The sequence below is a fragment of the Crinia signifera genome, chromosome 8, assembly GCF_055691185.1.
Source record: "Crinia signifera chromosome 8, ASM5569118v1, whole genome shotgun sequence".
NCBI lineage: Eukaryota > Metazoa > Chordata > Amphibia > Anura > Myobatrachidae > Crinia > Crinia signifera.
The window spans coordinates 56339104-56348033 of record NC_139224.1 but is presented as its reverse complement, the minus strand read 5'-3'; positions in this window follow the sequence as shown (position 1 = coordinate 56348033).

Genomic DNA, 8930 nt, shown 5'->3' with positions numbered 1-8930 from the left:
CCAGATATGAAGATGCAATCTTTAGATGGAAAAATCTGCCGATCACTGAAATAAATCTGTAATGTGTGGGCAAAGTCAGATAGATTGTAAAATCCATTTATCTGGCCAAAAAATCCCTGTATCTGGAAATCCATAAATTGTGATTGCTGATGTATGGGGCCCATTAGTATTGTCGACGTACTGTTCAGAGTGAAGGCTACAGTCAGTGATCAGTGACCATCAAATTATTTTTTTGCATTGGCGGCTGCATGCAAAGGAATGTTTTTGCATACAAACAGGTTTGAAACAAGTCCTTGGAGTGAAATGTAATAGGATGAGAGATTCAGAAAGTGAGAGATTTGGTAAGAAATCTCCAGGTTTTTTAAAGCGGCAATCATTTACACTGCAAAACCAGTTGCAGTGTAAATGATTGCTGCTTTAAAAAAAAAAAAAAAAAAAAACTCTCACTTTCTGAATCTCACCCTTTGTTTCTGATATGTAAGTGAACACTGGTGTTCACTGTGTGAATAGAAATTGATTTCTCCCAGCTAATGATGCCTTACTAATAACAGTCCTCAGGCTACCATCAGTTCCAGTCACTTTTAAATGAATACTAGCTATATTGAGTGATAGTATTCCGCTATAATCAAAGCAGAACATTGCAGCACTATACACTATAATTATCCACAAATCAAGTTGCAGCTGTCAATAAGGTTTTTGCTCAACCTTAAACAATTAGTCAAAAGGTCAAAAAGAGCTCAAATAAGGAAGTTATAATAATGATTTTAGATTTAACAATTCCACCAGGGTATAGAGGATTCTTTCTAACCAAGATAGCTGTCTCAATACAGTACTTGTATTTGTTATTTCTGTTTCCATGTTTCAAATGTTTTTAATAAATTCAATTTCAATTCTCAGTAGCATTTTTAATTTCCACAGATAACAGACACTTACGGTAGAGACAACTTTTTAACTTTGGCACCTTTCTGGAGAACAATATAATACATACTTCTTTGGAATTAAATTCCCCCTCTTGACAACTGGAATGTCATAGCTTCCAATTTTGTCAGAATAGCAAAAAATCATCAGAAAGACCCCAAAACACACTACACTGCAAGTGAAATCACCAGATGTTCTAAGCACAGAGATCACAATTTGGCAAAGGTATTATAGAAAAACACAGCATTTAGGGTTAGGCTGAGGGGAGGGATGGGTTAGGATTAGGCTGAGGAGAGGGGGTTATTTGGATTAGGCTGTGGAGCAAGGTGTTAGATTTTGGCTGTGGGGCAGGAGGCGTAGGGTTAGGGGTACAGTGTTAGGGCTTAGAAGCAAGAAGAGATGGTTGTGGGGGGGGGGGGGGGGGGCAGTTTACTCCTTAGCATACTTCCCAACATGACCCTCTCCAGGAGGGACACAATGCTCTGTTTCTGGACTTCCCTCCCTGTATGATTGCCATCAGGGCCGCTGACAGGGGGGTGCCCTGTGTACAGCTGTTCCAGGCCCTGGCCTCTGGAGGGGCCTGGGCAGCTGCCCACAGCCCCCCTACTGCCGCACCCAGTGTTCCTCACCGGCAGACAGCCCTACCTCTCCCTGCGCACCCGCACCCAGCGTCCCTCACCCGGCGGCCAGGCACGCATAATACAAAGTGCAGCCTGCAGAGCGCCGAGCCTAGGACACAGAGGTGCTCGGCACTCTGCAGGCTGCACTGTGTAGTGTGCGCTCGGACCGTGGAGACTTAAGGAGCCGGAGGACGCTGCGACATGATGGTAAGTAATGGAGACGGAGTAGGGGGAGGCAGGGTGCTGGCAGGCAGGGTGCTGCCAGTGGCAGGCAGGGTACTGGCAGGCGGGCGCGCTCAGGGGGGGCTCGGAGGTATGGTGCTGTACCGCTGGTGGCCTGTACTGTAGGTCAGTCCCAGGCCCCAGCATTTCTAGTGGTGGCCCTGATTGCCATCACCTGTTTTAATTAAACAGGTTAAACATTAAAAAAGGTGCTTCTACACAGGTGATCCTAAATTAAGAGTTAAGCCCAGAAGCAGAGCATTGTGTCCCCCCTAGAGAGGGTAATGTTGGGAGGTATGCCTTAGGGATGCCAGCGTTGGTATTCTGACCACCGGTTATCTCTATGTATCCCCACACAGTGGTCTCTCAGCATCACATGTCCTGCTCTATAGGCCCATGTCAGACTCACATCCCTTGTGGTGCCCTCAGCCCGACTCTCACCAATCTTTCCCCATGGCTTTGAACAAATCACCTTTACCTTTGGAGCCCTCATGCTCAGGTTCGAGTGCTCCACCCACTACCCCTGTCAGCTTCACCGTGTAGTCCGCAGCTGCCGGGTGACAACACTGTGCAGACGGAGCGAAGCCGCACGAACTGACATAGCTAGCCATTCTCATCCCACCCTCTGCCCGCCCCTCTTTGAGGTCCCCAGAACGAGATTACCCTAACAGCCCCCCTCGGGGTCCAGTGCCCAGGAACTGGATGCCAAGTTCTGCTTTCCCCTCCCTTTAGGGCCGTGGCTGCTGGAGGACTCTGGATAGCTTGGAACTCTGGCATCGGGGAAGGGTGATGTTGGGCTCTTGTGAGGGCCTTTTTGAGGTCATAGCAGCTGCATCCCCTGCACCATCTGTAGTTACGTAACTGCCTGTGCCTTATCCTAGATAGCCATAAAACCTGCACTGTTGGTGTGCCTTGAGGACTGTGGTTAAGGGCCACTGCTCCAGCCAATCAGTTTCCAACTGTCACTTTTCAAACAACTGACACTGCATTTATCATACACAGTGAGTTTTTTCTTGTATTTTTTATGTATGGTTTGGCCCCAAAGATTTCTACACTGCAGGCAGAATATTTTCCCTGCATTAGCCAGTCCTAATATATGTAATGATCAGTATTGAAAAACATGGACATTTCCTGAGACATTTGAAATACTTGAGATTGTTCATGGGAGAGGACGTCCAGCAATTTTGCTGATGGTTTGGACAATTGACCTTTGCTAAGGACCAAGCAAGCTTGTCAGTACACACCAGGAAGATTTAACGGACAGTGGAATGTTCCATCCTTCATTAATATGCACAGCACTGCTGACCAGATGTCACATGACACCTGCGGGAATGCCCAACTGAGCATAAACACTAGATGTTCCCAGTTTGTCAATTCAATACGGCAAATTGTGCCGATATTGAGAAAGGGAGTCAATCACACAGGGAAATGTATCTAATGACCCCTAGAACAGAAATAAGCTATATTAGTGGTTCAGCAATTCTGTGGGCTGTGCTACCACTCAACAAATAATAAACACCGCACCAAATAAAGCAAGTCAAAGTAAAATAAAGAGCATGTGCCAGCCGGCAGTAATTTCCTCTTGGTAATACGTAAGAGGAGGCGAGAGTCGCATATTAATAATAGTCTCTTTAAAGTGTCTCTAGAAATAAAGATGCTTAATAGCAGTCCCCTATGATAATGGAAAAACATATTTCTAACTCGTATGTATTTGAATAGTAGGTATACATCCCTAGACAAATATCAAATAAGATAGTGTCTCATAGGAGTAAGGTTAGAAAGTAGACATTCCTTTGTACATTAGCTGTCAGTCTATGGAGATTATTCCCCTCACAGTGCTATGAAAATCACAGTACCAAGTAGTATTCCCTGTGTTTGTACATAAATTAAGATGTATTAGGCCACAGTGACACTTGAAGTCAATATTTATTCAAATGTATCAGTATACAGAGAGCAGAGAAACCTGATGTCACTGTTGATGCAAAAGTATCATGGAAACAGTGTTATAGTTACAGCCAATGGTTGGTAAGTGCTGCGCACTTCCTAGAATCACACTGCTAAGTCATAGTGCCTTGAGCAAAGAAGATACATCGAATGTAATACCTTCTAAATGACAGGCTATCGTATCACTAATATAACCTATAATACACATATATTGTCAGAGTAAGTATAAGATGTTTATAGACATCAGTTTATTTTATTGAAATTCACTGTAAGATATGACTCGGGGGTGTTATGCCCGGTACACACCAGGACGATGATGCTCGTGAGCGGGTCGTCACAGGAACGTACGACCTGCTGACGGCGCCGCCGACCCGCCGCCGACACACCGCGAAAATCAGGTTTCTCTGCTCTTTCAATACTGATACATTGAAATAAATATTGACTTCAAGTGTCACTGTTGCAGATCACATGCGATTTATCACATGCAACTCCCTGGGAGCTGCAGGGACAATGGGAGCGGGGGATGGCATCGGGGGTATGCCTGCGACCAGAGAGCCGGGCAAGGGGGGAGACGCAGGGAGCCGGACAGGAAGCCACTGCTGGGAACTTCAAAAGAAAGAAAAAAGCCCATAGAAATGAATAGGAAGCCATTGATTGGCTGAGACCTCTGTCAGCCACTCACTGGTTCCCTGCACCGCCCCCCCCCCCCCCCCCCTTGCTGATGGCAGCGACTTCCTCCTGTCCGGCTCCCTGCGCTGTCCCCCCTGCTCCCTCCTGGTAGGTCCCCCGCCAGCTGCAGTCCCCCACAACGGCTCCGGGCAGCACATAAGATTTAGCAAATCTTATGTGCAGCCTGTCCGACCTCCCGACTCGGATCCGATGCGCACGGGACCGCGCATCGGGTCGGAGGGGATGTCAACATATGCGATTTGGGCCGATTTCACGGCCCGATTCATACGAAGCGGGTGGAATTGTACCCAAATCACACAGTGTATGGGGGCCTTAAGAGTTCAGATCCACACATACAGTATGTGGTAGCTAGGTACAGCACTGCTCTGTCCCTTACACTGGTAATATTATATACCAGTGCTATTGTTGTCCAAATTGAAGGAACTTGTAAAGAGGAGGGGGTTTCCAGGCAACCAGAAACCTCCCTGCATTTGCCTATGGAGCCTAATAAACTTATCACCAGATAAAACAGGTAAACAACTGAAATATGCAAATGAAAATATAAGTAAACAAATTCCAGGATCTCATCACAGATATTAGTAGCAAAGAGAGAGATTGAGGAGAAGCAGCGACACAATCAATGTTTGCGAGTGTATTGCAGCAAATATTCTTAAGTTTGGATTAGTCCACAGCTGTATACATATCCAAAATTAAAACAGACATGGCCATCATTTCACTAGGCACAGATATATCTCCCTTATAGAATAGAATCAACTTTATTGACCTTGTATGCTTGCGCACACTAGGATTTTCTTGTGGATTACAGTGCAGCATCAAGCAGGGATGAAAAGGGGGGGGGGGGGGGGAGACATTACATATATTACATAAAGACATTACAAGCATTTAATTTATAGCTACGACTATGGTGGTCAGGTCGCCAAGTCGGGACACGTTGTTTGGCTGTTGATATTGGGATTGCATTCGCTTTGATTGGATTGTTCAGGTGATGGGCGGCTAATGGAAAGAAGCTTCTTGCGGATCTAGACGTTTTGACGGGGATGGACCTGAACCGTCTTCCGGATGGTAGGATGTCAAACAGGTTGTGACCAGGATGCAGCTTGTCGTGTGCGATCTTCTCAGCACATTTCCTTACCCTGGATGAGAACAGATCCCTTATCGGGGGGAGGTCAGTCCCTATGATCCTTTCCGCAGTCTTCACTGCCTGCTGCAGTTTTTGTTTGTCGTTCTCGCTTGCGCCACCGCACCAGATAGTGATCGAGGAACATAAGACAGACTCCACGATGGCGGTGTAGTTATCAACTGCATCACATTTATCAGGATTAATGGAAGAGGATGGGATACCTCCCTAAATCCCATCCAAATGGAGAAGGGGTCTGGTAGATGAATCGTATACCGCATGCAGGATAGGATGTACGGAGGATTCTATAGTTATATATGGGAGACTCAGAGAGGCAAACTGTTAGCAGTATAGTTAGCACGAAGTAGGTTGGCAGCGGCTGGCACACCACCAACGGCATTTGGGACTGATTGCCATAGAAGTAGTCGTGTCTATAAAGTGATTATATTTAGTGGGAGTAATTTAGGTAGTTAAGGTACCAGGAAGGACCAGGTATTCCGACTACATGCGCCCAACTTCAGCTGCCAGTATCCTGATTAGGCATCCAGTCGGGGAAAATGACGTCTCCACTCAATGTTCACTGCCAATATCACACCAGAAATCCCTGGGCAGCCAGGGCAAGGAACAGCAGGAGATCGGCTGGGAATCTGGAGTATCAATATAGGGCAGAAGCTAGTAGTCACAGCGGTCCCAACTAGATAACAACAGATGAGCATGAACGCCACAGCCCAGGGCACACACAGGCCAGATGGCACCGGCACCCCCAACGCGGGCCGCGGCAGCACATCCCGAAGAGACAGCTTCCCGCTCTCACCGCTCAACAACACAGAGAGCCACTGTTGCTTGCCACCTCAACCCGCTGAGGCACTCGGTAAAGAGGCGTCAGTGCAGGACACTAGCAGGTACAGACCAGCGGTGTCTGGGTCCCGGCGTTGAAGCAGGCCGCAGCTGTGAAATTCCTCAAACCAACAGCCAAATAGTCCTGAAAACACTCCAGAAGGGGGATAGGACGATAGGCAGGATATTTCACACCCGTAATAGGGGTCAAAGTCCTTGGCGGCAGCAATGCAGGATAAAATACAGGATATATTGAAGAAACTCAGAGAAACTGCTGCCTGCTCCATACACGACCAAGCCACGATACCCCCCCCCCTTCCTCTTACGTATTACCAGTGGGAAATTAGGTGCACTGCCTGTCTGGGGGATAAGGTCACTAGCATACCCAGACTCCAACATCACAAGAGCAAAAACCGATACAAATCTGGAAAGGGGGCATGGCCGACAGTTAGTATTTCATACCCTACCATCCACTACAGCGTGGTGGGAGAATAAAATAGTGTGCCGAGCACAGCAAGGCACGGTGCCCGAAGCATGACGAGCAAAGGATCTAGGAGTCCAAATAGACAGCAAACTGGGATGTAGTGCCCATTGTAATGTAGCTACAAAAAAGGCCAACAAAATTCTGGCATGTATTAAGAGGGGAATGGAAACTAGGGACTCAAGGGTAATTATGCCACTGTATAAAGCATTGGTGAGACCTCACCTCAAGTACGGAGTGCAGTTCTGGGCCCCACACTATAAAAAGGACATCATAGAATTAGAAAAAATCCAAAGGCGAGCAACAAAGCTTATTAGGGGAATGGAGAATTTAAGCTACGGGGAGAGATTAAGCAATTTGGGACTATTTACATTAGAAAAGAGACGTTTAAGGGGGGACATGCTCAACATGTACAAGTATATCAAGGGCCAATATAAGGAACTGTCACACACCCTCTTTTCTACTAGAAAGGAATCTAGGACACGAGGGCATAAGTATAGATTATTAGAAAAAAGATTTCATTCAGCTAGTAGAAAGAATTTCTTTACGGTCAGAACAGTCAAACTCTGGAACTCTCTTCCCAGAGAGGTGGTAACGGCTGGCTCATTAAATGAGTTCAAGGCAAAGTTGGACAAACATTTACTGGATAAAAACATCCAAGGGTACAAATAGGAAATATAAACTGTCTGTAAAATATCAGAACCTACTCCAGGTTGAACTAGATGGACGCAAGTCTTTTTTCAGCCTTACCTACTAACTATGTAACTTAGAGGGTGGTCATGTTGACTAGGTCGACATTCAGGACAAAAAAACATGAAAAAATAAATATCAACCTTTTGACTGTTAACCTTAACATTGTCAACCTAATGCTCAGTGGCGTAACTAATAAATCTGCTCCCCCCTGCTGAAAATGCAGGGGGGCGTCCCCTAGGTTAAACAACACCCCCCCGCCTCCACCCCCCATGCGGCTGTTACCTCAGCCGTGGCCGCAATTGTGCTGCCAGTGGAGGGGAGCCGGGGTGCGGTGGAGGGGAGCCGGGATGTGCGGAGGGGAGCCGGGGTGGGGGGGTGTTACCTCCTGCCACATCTGCGCCTGGTCCCGGGCTCCCGGCTCTCCGGTCTACTGCTGCTTATCAAAAGTGCCACTTGGAAAATTGCTGCCCCCATACAGCAGACGAAAAACTGTCTGCTGTATGGGGGCAGCCATTTTCCAAGTGTCACTATTGTATTAGCAGCGCTGCAGCAGTAGCCGGGACTTGGGAGAGCTGGGACACGGCACAGGCACTGGCGGCAGAAGGCAGTGAGTAATGTCCCGCAGCCCCCCGGCGTCCACACTCCCTCAGCGCCTCCCCGCCACCGCGGGGGCTGCGGGACTATATTTACGCCACTGGCTGCTAATGCTTGTGTTGCCCTTCCAACCCTGTTGACCTTAGCAGTGCCAACGTATTTCAGGTGTGGACCTAAGCCCTATTGACCTTCAGTGGTCGATCCAATGCATGTCGTCCTAAATTGGGTTGATCCAATGCACATGCTCTTTGTTCTAATTTTACTTCACACTTTTTTCACGCTCCATCTTTGTCCATTATTTGCAGATTTGTAACTTATTTTAACGTAATTATTAAAAGTTCATTTTTGTTCTTTGAGATGCACCATACAGAGACAGAGGCTTTTTTTTGGTATTGTGCCAATACTGGCCTGATGTGCACCAATACCAACGGATGGTTGGCAACTATGCACACAGAGCAAGTAATCCATAAACCGTGCTACTATTTTAGCAGCAGCAGATGGTGCCATACGCTGCACTATTATAATAGGCAATTAGGTGGCGATATACGCTGCATTATTATAGCTGGACAGTAGGTGGCGTTACATACTGCACTATTATAGCAGGATAGTAGGTGGCGCTATACGCTGCATTATTATAGCCGGGCAGTAGGTGGCGACACATGCTGCACTATTATAGCGGGACAGTAGGTGGCGCTACACGATGCATTATTATAGCGGGACAGTAGGTGGCGATACATGCTGCACTATTATAGCGGGACAGTAGGTGGCGCTACACGATGCATTATTATAGCGGGACAGTAGGTGGCGCTACACG